This window comes from Cricetulus griseus, chromosome 3 (genome assembly GCF_003668045.3).
Source record: "Cricetulus griseus strain 17A/GY chromosome 3, alternate assembly CriGri-PICRH-1.0, whole genome shotgun sequence".
NCBI classification, from domain to species: domain Eukaryota; kingdom Metazoa; phylum Chordata; class Mammalia; order Rodentia; family Cricetidae; genus Cricetulus; species Cricetulus griseus.
The window spans coordinates 265314971-265334214 of NC_048596.1; the positions used below are offsets into that span (position 1 = coordinate 265314971).

The window sequence follows — 19244 nt, forward strand, 5'->3', positions numbered from 1 at the left end:
TAAAACTCCTCCTCCATTATAATGACAATGGAGGGATGGGCAGAGGTAGCTGTCCCATTCTCCCTCCAGTGACTGCACTTTATCCACTTGGACAAACACACCTAATGTATAAATAATATAGGTCCTTTCCCTCCTGCTGTTATGCCCCAGAAGTCTGGAAGAGAAGCAATTTTTAAATAAAATGGCTGAGACATGGAGCAATAGAATAGTAGTTTCATACCAAGAGATCAATTTTCCTTATGTGAAGATTGTCCATAGACAGGGTTGACTTGTAGTATCCATATAACCACCCCCCCCACTGTGACTCCTGGCAAGCATGTGTGCATGTTTAAAGACATGCAGAAAGGGCTACCTCTTCAATTCTCTGTGACCCCCTCCCTAGACTCTGATAGCATTCACCATCTGTTAAATGCTAGCTTCTCTTTGAGAATGCTCCCCTTCTCTGTTTCCCTTCCGTTTCCCTGACTACAAACTGTCTGTCCTGAGAAATGAATTTTCTCAACCTCTACAAAGGATGCTATGCCTGCCCCCTGGGGAATGCTAAGGAGAAGCCATACAGTCAGTCACCTGTTGTGACTGCAGCTATTGGTTATAATCAAAATACCAATGGGCCAGGGTTATAGCTCAGCTGCTAAAGTTCTGGGCTAGCATAACAAAGCCCTGGGGTCTAACCTCAGTACCACATAAACCCGGGATGGTGGCTCATGTGTATAATTACTGCATTTAAGAAGGGGAGGCAGGGGGATCAGAAGTTCAAGGTTATTCTCAGCTACATAGTGAGTTTAAGGCCAGCCTGGGCTACATGACCAAAACAAACATCAACCCTGACATTCACCTTCTGACTCCTCATGCTGGAGGCACTGTGTATTATAACATCCAAAAGAGGGAACTGCTCTCAGTACAGTGGCACACTCCCAGGGGCCCAGACAGATCCCAGACGAGCCATGGTCTTGGCTTCCGATGGAGTGGATGGCTCCTTTCACATGGAACCCTGGAAATATTTCACAACTATGTCCTACTAATCATTTCTAAATTAGTCACTCAGAGATCTGAGGGTACATTAGTGAACAAGAGAAGCCACTACGACTGTTTCTCCATTGGCTTTACAGTCTCAAGGAACCCTGAGTCATCTAATGAAGAAGCTGATACATGTGGAGCAAGGAGAGCTGCTGGTGAGAAAGAGATGATTTTCTCCCCAGAGTCTGGGTTATCTGAAAGACTTACATTTTTAGTGGACAAGTAAAACTTCTTTTCTTCTGCTATGAAAATAAAATGTAGATCTGGGAGGTGGCTCATTTGGTCAAGTTCTAGCCATGCAAGCACGAGGACCTGAGTTGGATCCCCAGAATCCATAGCTGGGTGTGGTGGTGAGTGCTTGCAATCCCAGCGCAGGGCAGGCAGTGACAGGTTGATCCCTGGTGCTCCCTGGCCAGCCATCTAGCCTAGTCGAACTAGCAAGACCCAGTTCCTAGTGAGAGGCTCTGTCTCAAAACATGAAGTGGATTGCTCTTGAGGATCACAGGAGATAGACGTCTGGCTTCTATACATACTCCACCCAACACACACACACACACACACACACACACACACACACACACACACACAAACACATACACACACACACACACACACACACACACACACACACACACACACACACACACACACACACACACACACATACACACACACACACACACACACACACACACACACAACACACACACACACACACACACACACACACACACACACACACACACACACACACACACACACACACACACACACACACACACACACACACACACACACACACACACACACACACACACACACACACACACACACACACACACACACACACACACACACCACACACACACACACAGACACACACACACACAGACATACACATACCACACACACCACACACACACACATGCACATACCACACACACACACACCACACACACACACATGCACACACACATACCACACACACACAACACACACACACACACATACACACACACACACACACACACACAGACATACACATACCACACACACACACCACACACACACACACATGCACACACACATACCACACACACAACACACACACACACACACACACACACACACCTGCACATACCACCTACACACAAAAATAAATTAAGGCATTCATATTTGGAAACATACTGCTCATAGTCTCATAAAATATATTTCTAGATATTATATTTATATATAACTCATTTATTTTTATTTATATCTCGCTAGACTGATATTCCCACTATTTTCTAATCTCTCTATACACATATATAGATAGAAAATGAACTCCATGAATCTGATATATAAAATGTTTTTTTTTTCTTTTAAGGCTCACATACATTTATATAATTAAATATTAGAATTACTTTAATGTATAATTTTTATTTCTACTTTGTGCTAACATTGCATTGTTAATTTGACTGATAAGACAGAATTAACTACATTTATTTTTATTTCTTATTCTATGTGTGCGGTCTACTTGTGCTTTTGTCTGTTGTATACAGATGTGTAGAGGCTAGAGTTGACTTCAGATGTGCTGAAATGCTCTCAATCTTATTTATTCATTTATTATTTATTTGGTACAGAGTCTCTTACAGAACCTGGAGCTCACTGAGTTTTCTAGCTGTCTGGCCAATGAGCTTCAGAGATTCATTTGTCTCCATGCCTCTAGGTCCTAGGTGTTGGGGTCATTTACAAGTGGATGTTAGGGACTTGAGCTGATGCTGACTGAGCCATCTCTCTAACTATTTAGCTTTAAAAAAAGCCAAATGATGAATAAAATGAAAGTGTTAAAAGTCACAGGAGTTGTCTAGTTTGGGCTATGCATCTACCATTGCTGGAGTTTTAGCTGGGGTCATCCTTGTAGATTCCTGGGAGAGTCACTTGCACCATATGCCTGAAACTACCCCCCAACCCCAGCCCAGCACCTTAGACTTCTAGTGGAGGCATTGAGACATCAACACAGCCACATAACCTTTGACCTACAGTCTGTCCTGCCTATGGGATGTGCAGGTGATCTAGAGATTGAGGGAGTGGTCATCCAATGACTGGTCTAGCCTAAAACCCAAGTCAGGAGAGTAAGCCCACCCCAACACTGCCTAGAGTACCAGGACCCACAGGCTGGATGACCCAGAGACCTAGGACAGAACCAAACATGACTGGAGGAAAACAAATGCCAATGTAATGATACCTAACAATACTTTGCTATACTCATAGATTGTGGTCTAGCCCAATTGTCATCAGAGAGGCTTCATCTAGTAACTGGACTAGAAACAGATGCAGACCCATGGCCAAACATTAGGCAGAGTTCAGGGGATCCTGCAGAAAAGGGGGAGAAAGGATTGTAGGATTCAGAGGGGTCAAGGACACAACAAGAAAACCCACACAATCAACTAACCTGGGCTCACAGGAGCTCACAGGGGCTCAGAGAAGCTGAATCAACAACCAGGGAACCTGCATGGCACTGACCTAGGCCTTCTGCATATATGTTACAGCTCATATATGTTACAGCTGTGCGCTTGGTCCTTTTGTGGGACTCCTAACAGTGGGAACAGGGGCTGTCTCTGACTCTTTCACTGGCTTTTGGGACTCATACTGGATCACCTTACCCAGCCTTAACACATGGGGAGGTAATTTGATAAGACATGTTTTGTTGACACTCATGGGAGACCTGCCCTTTCCTAAACAGAAACAGAGGAGTGGGTTTGGGGGTAGGAGCAGAGGGATGGAGGTGAGGGGGAGGGCCTGGGAGGAGAGGAGGGAGGGGGAACTAAGGCCAGGATGTAAAATAAATAAACGAATATATAATAAAAAATGTTAAAAGTCAGTTTTAACTGTCAAATGCAAAGTAATGTTGGCATATAATAACAATGTTGGCATATAAATTAATAGAAATAAATCTTCCTGAGTTGTCAAATGCTGATTGAACTAAGCAACTAAAAATCAAACCAGGAGTTAGACCCTGGGGTCTGGTGGTAGGCAGACAGGACGGCCCTCCCCCAAGCCTCACCTACAAGCCCAGGACTGGGAGATTACACGTAAATCAAGCACCTCAGAAATTAGAGAAATGCAATGAATTCTAGCAGAGCTGGGCTCCATTTGCTTTCACAGCGCCTAGAATGTTTTTTGCAAGGCAAATGAATGGTGTAGACCATATTCTAAGAATAGCATTTAATTTACTTACAGGAAGGAACATCCTAATTGCTTTAAAAATACCCAATTGCACGCAAATATTTTTCTTAATTAAAGATGAGTCTCTGTTCAAATACCTATAGGCACTCCATGTGAACTAATACATGACATCAAAAATACTGTGGCCACACTGCTTTTGTGCTTTTCATTTCTCTTTTGAGACAGGCTCTCCTGAAGTTCTGGCTGATCCCTGACCTGGTGCTACCCATCCTCCTGTTTCTAGCTTTGAACTGCTGGGATTACAGGTGTGTGTCAGCCTGCCAGCTGTTAGGTATGCTGAGGATGGAACCCCGGGCTTTGTGCATGCTAGGCAAGTAATCCACCAGTTGAGTTTCATGCTCAGCCTTCCCATGCTTTTCCAGAATCAGAACAGGCTCTCTCCTGCATGTCATGAAGACATACTACATATCACAGAGAATATTAGGGTCTTCAGAGGTGTTTTCAACAGTATGAGCTCCACTTCAGCTGGCTGGGTAGAGAATCCATAAGACCAGAAGACTAAAAACTAGCCTGCATCTTGAGAAATACAAAACAGTATTTGAGCCAAGTTAATAAGTATCCTAATTTAAATTAACCCCACATGTCTAAAGAGAAGGTATTTTGCTCATTTCTTTGAGGTCTTTCTCTATTAAGCCGTGTGATGTTATAAAATCAAGTAATATATTGACTAGTTGATGAAAAACGAGAATAAGTGTGAGAAAATAATCCAGCTGTCCCTATAGAATATTGTTGATACATATTGTTTAAATCACATCTCACTTATAACAGCAGAAGGAACCATCAGAAAATAGGGAGTGGAGCAGCTAAATGAATTCTAAGGAGGACTCCATGCCAGGAGGACAGGTTGTAACCAGCCTGTCTGGACCAAACACATTCTATGGAGATGCTCATGCCCTCTGCAGCTAGCAGAGTACTGAAACAATGGGCCTCAAGAAAATTAGAATGCCCCCAGGCATCTCCTGCAGGAGAGATGAAATGGCTGAAGCCCTGGAGGCAGCCAGAGGAGAAACTTGTCACTCAGAGATAGACTTACAACTCATCAGACAACCCTGCTGGAGACAGTGACCTTGTAGGACAGTGTAGGGGCTGAGGCCATGGTGGGCAGGGGCCCACATTTGGAGTTAGGGTTGATGGTTTAGGAACACAACCTCTATGTTTCTATTTAAACCCTACCATCATGACAGGACCCTGAAGGAGATGGAGTTAGGGTGGGCAGTCACTGAATCTCTTTGTCCCTCTTTCCAATGTGGTCACATTGGCTAATTATTTTTCTGGTTTTCACTAGTAGTTTGGCTATTTTCATTGGCTTATTGAGGACAGTTCACTGATATAATGAGAAAAAAATGGAAAAAGGAAAGAGGAGAAAGGCTTGCAGGTATAACAGATGCATGGGTTAGGAAGCAAACCATCAACCAAGTGAAGGTCTCCAGGCCTGAAGTGCAGTGATACTCCACAGACAGGGTCCCCTGCATACCCAGCCTAATAAAGTGGATTCGATCTGCAAATAGCTGGCAACAGTGGCCATTTCAGAAATGTCAGCGTTCAGGTGTTTAATCTGCTGATTCATTTAGGTTTGTGTGTTGAGCTGGACATTGACTGTCCACTTGATTGGGCTCTATTAACTACAGAGAAGTATGCCTCTGGGTGGGTCTGTAGGAGTGTGCCTTTGTTATCCCAGCACTGGGGAGGCAGAGAAGATCCTCCTCCCCAGACCAAATGCCACCTTCCAGGGCTGCACAGATTTGTAGCAGTCCAGGGACAGGTGGTGTGCTTGCTTGGCCACCTGCCTTCACTCCTTCCGGGTCAGGGCATCTATTCTGCAGCTGCTGCTGCAGAGTCTCTACTACCACCTTTTGCCAGAATTCAGCTTTGTGGCCTTCCAATGTGGACTGAAGACTGGAGGCTCTTTAAGGATCTTCCAGGCTCTTCAGTGCCAGATTGGGGCTGCTGAGGCAGCAGCTAGCTAGCTTTACGGACAGCATATCAGGCTTTGTAGCCTCTCCAGAGTACAGGCAGCCATGGTTGGACTGCCCAGCCTGATAGCATATGCCAGCCTGGTGAACCTGCTTTTACAGTGTATGTTTATTCTATTGTTTGTGCTTCTGCAGGGGACTCAGAGTGATACAGACATTGGAGAATGTGGCTGGAATAAGGGAGAGACAACAGAAATGCTATGTGGCAGAGAGCACAGGCTGGGGACATGAGCATGGGAGCAAGAGGCCCCAGTGGGGAGGGACTCTGGGGCCACATGGGTCCTTAGGCAACTCTTACTTTAGGAGGGTTAGCACATTGTCCGGTCATTGAGTAACTCTCATGTAGGTGCATTCTGTTCTCTGGAGTCTGTGATTATTTGATGATGGTATGTGCTTTGGCTGTCTTTTACAAATGACTGAAAATTTCTGGTCTGTATCTAAGTTTCTCCGTGTAGAAAATCTTTACTTGTTGAATGTTCTATCTGCTCCAGGTATGGTTAAAAGGCAATAATTTCTTACCAAATTAAAGATAAAGACAAGCAGATCCTTTGGTCTGTCTCCACCCATGCTTCTTGGTGAGGATGTCAGATCTTGGAGTTACAGACAGTTGTGAGCTGCCATGTGGGGGCTGGGATTTGAACCCAGGTCCTCTGGAAGAGCAGTCAGTGCTCTAACCATTGGGCAACCTCTCCGGCCCCAGTGGTCATATCTTTACCAGGTAACATCATCACACCTGGCTTCCTCTTCTTGATGCTTTCTAGTTCTGTATGAACCTTGTAGCACCTTTCCTATTGCTAACAGTGCATTGGCTGTAGAACTGCATCATATTCCATGGACACACAGGAAGTAGACGTGTGTTACATGAAGCACCCTTAGAATAAATCACATGATCACACATGCGCCACCTTCTAACAATGAAGCGACCACTCCATAAACAAACTCTTTAGCATCTACCATATCTGGTTCAGAATTGTGGTAGAAGCTTTTCATTTAGGGGCAGGGAAAAAAAAATGACACCAAAGCTGGATGTGGAGGTTCAAGTCTGTAATTCCAACATCCAGGAGGCCACGGCAGGAGCATTGCTTTGAGTGCAAGGCCAGCCTCCAGAATCACACATTGTTTTTTTAAAAAATGCTGGGGAAATAGGCCAGTTGGTAAAGTGCTTCTATCACAAGCATTAGGGCCTGAGTTTAAGCCCCAGAATACCCATACAAAAGCTAAGCATGAGGTACACACTTGTCCCAGCACTGGGGAGGCAGAAACAGCAGCCTTGCTTCCTTGATACACTTCAGTGAAGTGAGAGAGCCTGTCTCGAAACACAAGGTGAAACTCATTTGTACAACAGCAGCCAGTGTTGGCCTCTGGCCTGCACACACGTGCACACAATCCACCAACACACCTCCAGACAAACAACAAAGAGGCCAGGTGTGGTGGCCCCAACACATAGGAGGTGGAGGCAGGAGGACCACATTGAATTTGAGGCTAGCGAGGGCCACAATGTGAAATACCCCCAGAAGTAAATCCATATATATATTTTTTCTTTCTTTCTTTTATTTTTCCTACTTAAGAAGTCTATGATCTGATTCTGGGAAAAAAAAAACTGTCTCATACATTAAAAAAAAATGAGGGAACAAGACCATATTTAGTTAAGTGTAAAATTGTATGGTATGCTCAATTAGCAAGCTGGATGGTTTATTAGAAATAAAAGTAGCTTAATAACTTTAAAAAAACCTATAAAGCCATAGTTCAAGCCAGTTTAAACATCAAATCTGGTTTCCCACAACTGATTAACCTGAAAATGGTTTAGTATAACACTAATCCTTTAATTTAACAATCTATAAATGCCCTCCATAACAAGTTCTTCAGAGCCCCTTCTTATATTCATAACGCTAAGCCACATCTCCCCCGCATTCCAGCGTTCGTGTTAATGAGCACCTCTGGACCTTACAGAATAGCTCCGGTCCATGTGAGCATCAATTAGGGAGGCAATGTCTCCAAAGGTGAAGTAGTGATACATCCGCCACAGCATTGCTGCCTTGTTCCATGGCGCTGAGAGGACACCTGTGGGGCCAGTGGGCTTCGTGGGGTAAGTGTGTACCCTCAGGATCAGCTGCTCCCAGCTCTGTCTGCCATGGAGCTAAGCTGGGGCCTAGGATGAAAGGAGGAGATGCCAGTACTTAATTCTGATTGCCAGGCTACTGGAAGGGAAATGCTAAAAGAACAAAAGTATCTCAGAGGGACATGATATCTGCAGTGTAGCCCGTGTGCTTTCTGGTGTTTTTCCAAGGACAAGCCTAGGGTATGGGGTCAACCTGATCCCCTGACAATGTCTAATTTTGCAGCAGAGCAAAAAAGGAATTGTCCTGACCTACGTTGCTGCTGCAGCTGATCCCTGCTAACTTGTCTTCAGAACTCAGCTTGGGCTGACAGAGAAAAGACGCCCACTCACACACACAGACTCCCTGGGATTCTGAGAGAATGAGAGAGGCAGCTGCTGGATAGAGTCAACACTTCCTGCCTCTCTCCAGTCAAACAGAGCCTAGCTGAGCTCAGGCTCTATCAGCACATTATAAAGGGAGGACACCACGGAGAAAGAGGAAGGAGGCTATGGTGGGGGAGGGGGTGGCATGGGGGGGTGGAGTCAGAAAGACCCTGTTAATTGCTAGGCAGCATCAGTTACCTTTCTTATTGCTGAGACAAAGTATCAGAGAATAGAAACCTAAGGATGGGTTTGTTGCAGTCCATGGTTGAGGGGATACCTTCCACTGTGGGCCAAAAGTGCTAACAGGAGAGTCAAGAAACTAGGCAGGATGTTTCTGCTATCGAGAAGTAGAGAGCAGGGCCTCAGTCATCAGAGCAATATGGCTCAGCTGGAGAGGTGCTGTGCACAGGCCTGACAAAATGAGTTCCGTCCCTGGGTCCCACAAGGTGGCAAGAAAGAACCAGCTCCTGAGAGTTTTCCTGTGACCCCCACACATGTGCCTTGATACTCATGTATCTGCACACAGAGAGATGTACATACAATGCTCAATTAGTGCATGAAACAAAATAAGTGGAGAGCAGACAACAAACCAGGCAGGGCTGGTTTTATAACCAGGGTTTTATAACCGAAAGGGCCTCCCCCAGGGGCCAATTTCCTTCAGAAGCTTCCACCTCCTAAAAGTCCCATAACCATCCAAACCTCCTGGAGATCATGTGTTCAAACAGAGGCACCTATCGGGTGACATTTCACTCCAAACCACAACATCAAGGTATGCCCGTGACAAAGTCACCTTCTAAACAGGTATGTCCCTCCTTTCCTCCTTACTCTTTCCTATCTTCCTTTTCCCTAAACACAAACAGTTAAACTTTACTAATCACAGCCATGGTATGCAGAGTGCTTAGCAAATATCTTCAGTAGAAACGTGTCTGAGGAAACAGCTGTCAACTGCTCTGCAATGCGCCTATCTCCCATGGATGCTAACACCAAACCCGAGTCCACTAAGCGACCCTTGACACCTAGCTGAAAATCGGGGGAAACAGGAAGAATCCCTCTCCCATTCTCTAACCTTGACAACCATTCAAGTCTCTGGGGATGTGGACTGAACTTGTAACCTCAGTTTGGAATGGGAGGAATTCTGGCCTGACTTAATGTTATTTATAAATGGGAGCTGGGTTAATTCCACCGATGACAACACTATCTATAACTCCCTTATGGGACTAACATCAGGGCTCTCTCTGACCCCCAATTTAGTTGTCTGTATCTACCAAAATTTCTTTGAGAATACAAATAGTCTCAGCTATTAGTACTGGAGGAGGCCCTTCAGGTGCAAGGTCCAGGGCCACTATACCTAGCCTGTTGCCACAGAAAAGAGATGCTTGAACACAGACAGGAGTGAGGAGGAGGCCCAATAATAATTGATTAGATGTTCAATTAGCTACAGATGTTCCCGAGGGTTTTCCTTCAGAAACCACACCCCCTTCACACTACCAACAACCCCTGGCACTGGTGTCTCCCACCTCCGCAGCCTGGCTGCCTGCGGGAGCGCACACGGCACGCTAATAGCTCACTTATTCTTAGATTTTCTGCATGGTTACATAAGCCCACAAAAGGGGAAAATGTAAATGATTCAAGAAGATATTCTTCATGGGGCTCTCATAAAATCTTTAATATCTCAGGACTTAGGAAGAACCCTCCTGGCAAGATACAATCAATTTTCATGCTTCATTAGGAAAAAAAAAAGTCTTTTGATAATGTTAAAAGGAATGGCTATGGGGCCAAAGAGGGGAAAATTACACTCTGCACTAACCCAGAGCCCAGGGCACTCTGGATTAGATTCTTCCTTTGTGTCCATAGCATATCTGGAATAGGGAGAAACATTCTTTTGGGGTCTGTAGGGTTGTACAAGGACCATGGTTTGCCCCCACAGAATTATACCTAGAAGATCTTGGTTGTATCAATCAGATTTAGGATTGGTTAGTTTGATTTTTGTTTTTTCTTTTTGTTCTTTTTTTTCCAGTCTTGTTACATATTCCTGGTTGGTCTTGAACTTACTAGGTAGCCCAGGCTGACCTCAAACTTAAGGTTCTCCTACTTAGGCCTTCCGAGTGTTAAGATGACAAACTGAACTCCCAAACCTGTGTTGTTTTGGGTTTGTTTGTTTGGGGTTTTTTTTTTTTTTTGCAATGTTATTTGTTTTTGAAATCAATTTTGATGGCTTGTAGCTGAAACAAAAGAATGACTACAAAAATGTGGCAGTGACTATGAAGCTGACATGGGCTGTGGCTGAGTGAAACTGGCAGAAGGGGAGTAAAATTAGAGACAGACCATGCTCACACTAATTTTTTCAAAGGCAAAAAGGTTATTGTGTCAGCTCCAGAGTCACCTTTTAATTAAAAAGTTATCACGTTTCAAAAACAGTTTCTCTTTCTAAGAACTTAGACTACAAGTAAATGTCTTAAACACATAATTTACATTTTCCTCCTGAAACCTGAACAGTTGACAAGTTTGAGAGCCCTTAAAAAAATGTTGATACCCAATTATACATTTTGGTGTCGAAATAACCCCAGTCTAGGACTGTTCTGTTTCAAAGATTCGTCATCTGTAGGCACACATACTCAAGGAGGTCCATGTGTGAAGAGATCTGTTGTTATTTGTGAAACATGAGTCACAAGTGCCAAAAAATAGTCAGAGAGCCCCAGGGATCTCATTTTAAAACACACGGAGCCGGGCCAGTGGGAACGCCTTTAATCTCAGTACTTTGGAGGCAAAGTCATGTGGAGTTCTACAAGGTAGGGACCAGCCTGGTCTACATCTACATAGCAAGTTCCAGGCCAGCCAGAGCTATACAGCAAAATGCTGTCTCAAAATAAATAAACGATATTCATTCAAGCTATGGCATCTATCAATTTTTAGTATCCTTGAAAATTATATTGCAAGATACCTGTAGCTTTAATGGGAAAAAAAATCAAAACAAACTCTACTTATTTGGTTACTTTTCTGTTTCTGTGACAAACCACTATGACCTATGACCCAAAGCAACTTATGGGAGGAAGAGTTTATTGTGGTTCCAGAGGGATAAGAGTCCCCCATAGCAGCGAGGAATGGCAGCCAGTGGCAGCAAACATGCTGGAAGGAACAGGAAGCTAAGAGAACCCGCCACAACCACAAGCACAAATCAGAGAGTGAATTACAAGTGGCATGAGGCCTTGAACTCTCAAAGCCTATTCCCAGTGACATAACTTTCTTCAGCCAGGCCATGCCTCTTAAACCTCTTCAAACAATGCCACCAACTGGGGACCAAGTATTCAAATACTTGAGTCTATGGGGGCAGGCTCTTTCATGTAAACCACCACATTATAATTTACCATTTCTATTAGTAGACAACCTCTAGCATTACCTCTGTCTGCTATGTTCTAAATTCTGCCTCCGCCCAGTTCTAATCCCCATGGTTATAGCACTGAGAGGGTAGTTAGAGCATGGAAGTAGAGACCAGGGGTACAGGGTCAGTTCTGGATAATAGAGGCCCCATGAGTTTTCTTACCCCTTCTACCATCTGAACAGAGTGAGAGGTGACACCTATGGCCCAGGCCTGGGCCTCATTAGACACTAAGCCTATTGCTGCTTCAGAGTTCTTAGGAGTCTATCTTGGACTTCCATGAGGTTCACATTTGTGTTGCTTCTAAGCTTTCCAGCCTACAATTCATTATCACTGCAAAAATGGACTTTTATAGCTACAATGAAGCCAGAGACCACAGCTTGAAATAATTCCACTGGACCAAACAAGATCCCCCCTCTAAGGTCTGGACAATAGTGTCTGATGGGTCATGTGACTCTAATGTTCACCATACTGCCAGCATGGTTCCTGATGGTGACTCAGGTATTGCTCTTCCTACAGGCAAAGATGTGTCCAGCTTTTCTGTGTCAAGAAAACAATTTGCAGAGAGGTTTCCCCTTCTTCCCTCTGTTCCTCTAGTCGCTGAACATACACACAGAACAAGTTAAACACGACATAGCAGAATCTACAGGGGCAATGCTTAGCAGGCTGGAGCCAATGGAACCATCACAAATACATGCAGAGAGATCTAAGAGCAGAGATCTGGGAGCAGAGCATACATTCCTGTGTGTATGTATTTATGACCTGGCAAAGAGAGAGCCTGCTGTAGGGGCTAGTCCAGCACAAAGAAATCTGGACCTGACTGAGAGATGAGCAGGTACCAACGGTTGAAGGGAAGCATTCTGATCAGTGTGTAAAACAACAACAGAGTATGAACATGCAGGGTGTCCAGAGAATAGCAAGTAGCTTCCCATGGCTTCCCGTAGCTTGAGCTCTGCTGCAACATTAGAACAAAATAATCATTGGATATAACATAACATATAGGATGTGACCAGCAAGTTAACCCAAGTTTCTGAATTTAAACACCTTCTGCTTCATCCATGATATACAGAATGAGCCCGGGCCTCTGTAGCTTCTTCCGACAGCTATGGGACATGCTCTCTGACCTTCCCACACACGTGTTTCCTGCTCTTACAGGCTAGGAACAGCTATCCAGGCTGTCCTCCGCCTGTCTGTCTATCTCAGATGACCTCAATCTCCAAAGCTCAGGCGAGACTGGAGAACTCCTAAGAATGCCCACTAGCCCAGCAATTCTCAGAAGCACATGTAATTTCTTGTTCATCCTGCCCACTGACCGATTCTGTTTCAGACATCACCTTGTGCTGTAGCAATGCCTGTCCTTTATACAGGACCCTCACTCACACGGCACTCCCTTGTCTGTCACCCCCTTATACTTTCTCCAGGAATCCTCTGAGACAAGCAAAAGGGCCCCCTTTCAGGTTAGTGAACTGAGGCTCAGATCAGGGAAGGGAAGTCCCCAAGGCCATAGAACATGAGCCTGTGAAGTCTGAACTATTGAGCCGTCAGCAGTACACTTCCCATTATAGATTGGTGCTTCTTTGCTTACTAAATAAATAAATAATGAAAGCAATTTGAAAGAATGCTCTGACATGAATTCTGTTTATTTGCATCCTCTACAGCACTTAAGAGCAGTGTTGCCGGGCGTTGGTGTCACACACCTTTAATCCCAGCACTGGGGAAGCAGAGGCAGGCAGATCTCTGTGAGTTCGAGGCCAGCCTGGTCTACAGAGCGAGTGCCAAGATAGGCTCCAAAGCTACACACAGAAACCCTGTCTCAAAAAAAAAACCCAAAAATTTTAAAAAAGAGCAGTGTTATTAAAGAATAAAGCAGGAGCTCATTTGGCCAGTCAACAACCATGTACTGAACACTGAGTAAGTGCAAGCCAGGTTCTGCACAGGGAATTAGGAAAATGGGAGTGAGTGAAACTCAGGTGAGACCCAGTGCCATGTCAGCTATACAGGGAGGTTGTTACAACACAAGGTCAGCAGTGAGATGCTGAAGGAAGGAAAGAAAAGGCAATACCAACATGCCCACCAATGCATGGGAGCCTCCGGATGCATCCTTGACTCAGTCACAACAAATGGCTTAAGAAACATGAAAAGACAAGGGGAAGACGAGATACAGGGGGCCACCATTAGACTACAGAGTCCAGCTGCCCCTGCCCAGAGATCAGGCCATGAGTTCCCTGCTACTCTGGTCTCTACATTCTGAGGCTAAACCGGGGATTTATAAACACTGTCCTTGCTTACCCCTGCTGTGCTGAGCAAGCAACTCTAATAGTTACCTCCAAACTGGTTTTTAGTCATGCTCAGGCTCCCCCAGCCCCCAGGGAAAAGTTATAAAGTTCAGGGTTTTCTCTAAAGGCCCGTGTCCTGGTGTGCACACCAGTTCTCTCTCTTATTCTTTCTCCGTAAGCTGTTGTCCCAATGTTCTCATGTTTGTAATGCTCTCTCCCTTCAAGCTCCAACCATGCCTCCTCTCTGCCTAATTCCTGTGAGATTCTCTCTCCTAACGAAGGTCCTTCTGGGGTTAACTGATCTCAGCTTCCTTTGCACAAGGGCTGCCCATCTCTGTCTTTTTGTAATCACAGCCACAGTGTGGAGGGCTCCTACCTCCCATGATTAGGTGCAGGGTTGGTTATATAGGATTTTCTTCACAGGAAGTCTACCACACGGTAGGGTGGTACTTCTCCGACTCCATTCAGGATGCTGCACAGGAATGACAGATGCCTGGTGAGCAGCTGTGATCTGCCCTGTGTGGATAAGGTTCCAGAAACCAGGCAAGTCCCCTCTCCTAGACCAAGAGGAGGGGAGGGCCCTTAAACTCACGTCTGGGGAATACACTGTATTTTTTCACTGCTCACAAGCCTTTCTTTTAAAAGATTTATTTTACATGTATGAATGTTTTGCTGGCATCTACATGTGTACACCTCATGTATGCCTGGTGCCCTTGGAAGTCAGGATAGAACGTTGGATCCCCTGGAACTGGAGTTACAGTGGTACTGGGGATTGAACCTAAGTCTTCTGCAAGAGCAACAAGTGCTCTAAACCCCCGAGTCATTTCTCCAGCTCTTGTTCACAAGCTTTTGCATAGTGTCTACTCTAGGTTGCATAGAGTAACAAGATCTAAGCTTAATAAAATCCTTAAGCATCACCATCCTGCATGCATTTGGTCCCAGGCTGTTGGAGGACTGGTTATCTATGATCTAATATCCCCGTGGGTCTCTGTGTTTGCACTCATTTAGGGAGCTAGAAGAAACTGACACCCACGTGATGTTTTGGAGAGGCTCCTCTACCTGAAAGTGCCAGGCCTACTTCACATGTCAAATCCATTGTAGAGTGGGAAAAAGGGGTGGCTGAGCCACATGAGTGCTCCTAAGTGGGTGGAGAAGCCTGTCTGGCTCATTGTCTTTCCTGCTCACACACATTCAAATGTTCACAGGCTGGTGGGCCATAAATAGCTCCTGGGGGAGTATGAGATTACATCATATCCTCTAAGGCCCTGTTACCTGAAGTCATCTCTCCAGATAGGTCCGCAGCTGAATGCAGAGCTGCTGGGCACATGTTCACCTCCCAGAATGGTTGGTCATGTAGGGGGTATTATTTATGCATACCTCCAAATTTGTATGTAGACACATTACCCTCTGGTGCTGTCAAATGTGACCTTATTTGGAAGTAGAGTGATTGCAGATATAATCAGTTAAGATGTAGAAGGGTATGCCCCTAATCTAATATGTCTGGCATCCTTTTGGAAAGAAGAAATCTAGATATAGATACATGTCACCCAGATAGCATGTGAGCCAGAATGATGCTTGGAAGCTTCCAGAAGTTAGGAGAGAAGGCTGGGGTCTATCTTTCCCTAACATCTTCAGAGGGAGCTCGGCTTTGCTGACATGGTGATCTCCGACTCCTGCCTTCTGGAATGGTGGGGCAGTTTCTGCTGTTTAAGCTATGACGTTGAGATGTTTGACATGGCATCCTGGTGATCTATTTTAGTACTATGATGTCATTTTCCTGTCAAGGGATGGCATGGAGGGTAGTTATGATGCAATGACAGCAATGGCATTCAAGCTCTCTCCATCTGCTGTGGTGGTTCACTTAAACAGCATGATTCCCATGACAAGCTAAAAAATGGAAAGTGCATGCCCCAATGTCCCAGGATACCTGTCTTCCAGAGTGGACCACTGCATTCTCTGCAAGCTTGAAAGCAACCCAGGCACACTCCCAAGCATCGTGGAGCATGTCGCCATATTGAATCCTACCTAGTCTGCATGCTCAGGTAGGTCAAAGGTTTTTAGGCATCTTAGTGAATTTGCTTAGTGGTTCTTTGGTAGTGCAGGTTGAATGGCAAAATTCAAACCCTTTCATTTCCAGGAAGCCGCATCTATGCTCATTCTGCCTTCTACACCCACCTTTCCTGGAATTTCTATACATTCATGTCAACACTTCCAAAAATATACTTCCTTTGATTATTTACACATGAACCCATGGGGGGGGGGAAAACCAAGAAGTAATTGTGGTTAAAAAGATGAACACAGATTTCACTGAAAATATTATCTTGCTTTCTTTGATGTGGTATGAACACGAGACATGGCCTTGAGGAAGTGGCAAAAAAGGACATGGGGCACAAATGACACACTGCAGTGTGTGGCATTCCTTCATGCCCATCCCCATCTATTTAATGAGGAAGTTCCCAGTGCTGGGCCTCATCTATACTAAAGGCATCAAACAGATCTGAAAGACAGCTACCCATGTGCAGAAAAATGAGAGGAACAGAGTAAAAAAAAAAGTCCTAGAGTTTCATGGGTTAGAATTAGAGTCTGGCTCAGCGAAACCACACGGAGAAAGTCAAGGTCGACTCCTTGAAGACGACAGCCATATTGCATTTTGAAAAGCACGCAGGAACTGCTGTAGGAAACCAGGAAGAAAATAGCTCTAGATAGAGGGTAGAGATTGTGTGGAGGCATGTGGAGTCACAGAAGGGGACGTTCCACATTTAAGGAAGTACAAACATGGTGTATGGAGGGAAGGAAGTGGGTAAGTAGAGGCCCCCTCCACCCAAGATGTCTCTCAAAGGCCACAGAGAGTCTGCAGGGTTAAACAGGGCCAAGCTCCTATTTAAAAGGTGGCTGAGTTCACAGGGAGGAGGAAGGATAGGAAGCCAGGAAGATGGTCGGGATGCATTCAGCTAGCACGGGACATGGGCCAGTATAGGGCACTAAGGATGATAAAGAGGCAAGAGAGGGTCACACTGGTCACACCAGGGCTACAGATTTGTGGAATGAAGGCTCATGGGGAGCAGGATTCGAGTGTCTGTCTTGGTTGAGACATGCAATAAGGGATACTGAAGAAATAGCAGGCCTGCCTTTTCTTTCATCTCTTCTCATTCCTCCCCTCCTCCCCCCTGTTCTCTCTCCCTGCCTCCACTCTTCTTTTTATGTATGTGTGTGCACACATACTTGCACATGAATGAATGCATGCATACACATGAGTGTGCATGCTTGCATGTGTGGACCTAGGTCAATGTTCCGTGTTTACCTCAATCACTTCTCCACCTCATTTTCTGAGGCACTTTCACACTGAACCTGGAGCCCACCAATTCAGACTGGCCATTCATCCCCAAGAGTTGGTCTTCCTCGATCTCCCCAGCAGTGGGATTTTGGGTGTACACCGTGCCCAGCCTTTTACATGGGTGCCGGGGATCTGAACTCTACACACACTTCATTAGCTGAGCCTTCTCTCCAGACCCAGGACAGCTCCTCTCTAACACATTGTGCCTCCAGGACAGAGTTAAGAATGATCCAGTTGAGACTGCCCCTATTCCATCATGCCTATACCCTGTAGGGACCCAGTACATTCTAGCTGATGTGGCGACAGAGACACACAAAAATAACTTTCCCCATCTGACAACATATCAACATTTTCTGATTCCAGGTTTGGCTCAATAGTCTGCTGCTGCGAAAGAGGAGAAATCGCTTGTAACTTATTCAAGGGATAAGATAAGTGCAAGCATTTTTTCTGATAATGTGCTAATCTCAAACACATTTTCCGTCCTGATACGGGGCTGCAGGGCATCCATCTGATTAACACCACCCATCACTCAGGCTCCTCTGGGTTAGTGCCTCTGTCCTCTTCTTCACCTTTGAGGCCATGGATCCCCAACAAGATAAAGTACTTCTAAGCAGTGAGACAGATGCCTGGGGTCCTGAAAATCCAAGGGAGTACTCCTCGCCCACAGCACACGTTTCCAGGCACTAGAGCAGCTGCCTGCAGTACTATAGTCTGTGAAGAAGGCACAATTCAGAAATCCATGCAAAACTAATTGAGGGCAGGTTGCTCTACCAGGTCCCATCCATCACTCAGCGTTGCCATTCTGCCCCCACTGCGATGACAACGTGTCAGCTGCTTCCAACGCTATCTACATCGAGGTCTGCACACTGCACTTGCTGCTATTTGGAGATGGCTAGATAGTGGTGACAGCCCGTTAACCATGAAAAATGGGAGCTCGGGACTGGAGGGGGCTGAGCACATCCGAATGTACTTGCAAAGGCACAAGACTGTTAGCACAGTGATGTTGAGAAGTCGAACATTCCTCACAGAGCAGAATGAGCTGTCAACCTCAGAACTTTTACATAAGAGAGATAGGGAGGGCTGGGATGTAGCAGGTAGGGTTCAAACCCCAGTGCCACCTAAACCTGACAAGGTAGCACATTCAGGAGGTGGAGGCAGGAGGATGAGAAGTTCAAGATCATTCTGGGTCACATGGGGTGCACGAGACCCTGTATCCAAAAAAAACAAAGAGCACGGGAATTCTGCATAGCCAATTGCCATCCCGCCTGCTGCATAATGAAAACCAGCAAGTATAACAAGACATTCATTGGGCCAGATGGCACAATTCTACATCCTTCTGCATTTAATTCTTTTCTCCACGTGAACTATCTCATCCAGCTTATTGGACACTCTCAGGTCTTCCACCCGAGGATGTTCACAAATAATATTAATAACTACAATTTACTGACTTTTATGTGTATAATTTATGTGTAGTCTATATCCAGTGTAAGATTGGATTTTAACCACAAGAAGCCCAGTAGAACTATTTTTGACAACTGGATGAGTAAACTCAATCAAC

The 19244-nt window shown here is 45.2% G+C and overlaps 1 protein-coding gene across 11 annotated transcripts in view; it reads right to left on the reverse strand.

Annotated features, from left to right (window-relative positions):
• Window positions 1-19244, reverse strand: part of Atxn1 (ataxin 1) — a 406728-nt gene that overhangs the window by 53211 nt on the left and 334273 nt on the right. Inside the window, exon 7 of one of the 11 annotated variants that reach the window (XR_004769403.1) lies at window positions 7920-8367. The exons of the other annotated variants lie outside the window; for them this stretch is intronic. The gene's annotated coding sequence lies outside the window, so the exon portion shown is untranslated. Of the gene's footprint in view, window positions 1-7919; window positions 8368-19244 lie in introns of those variants that run through there. 11 annotated transcript variants of the gene reach the window in all.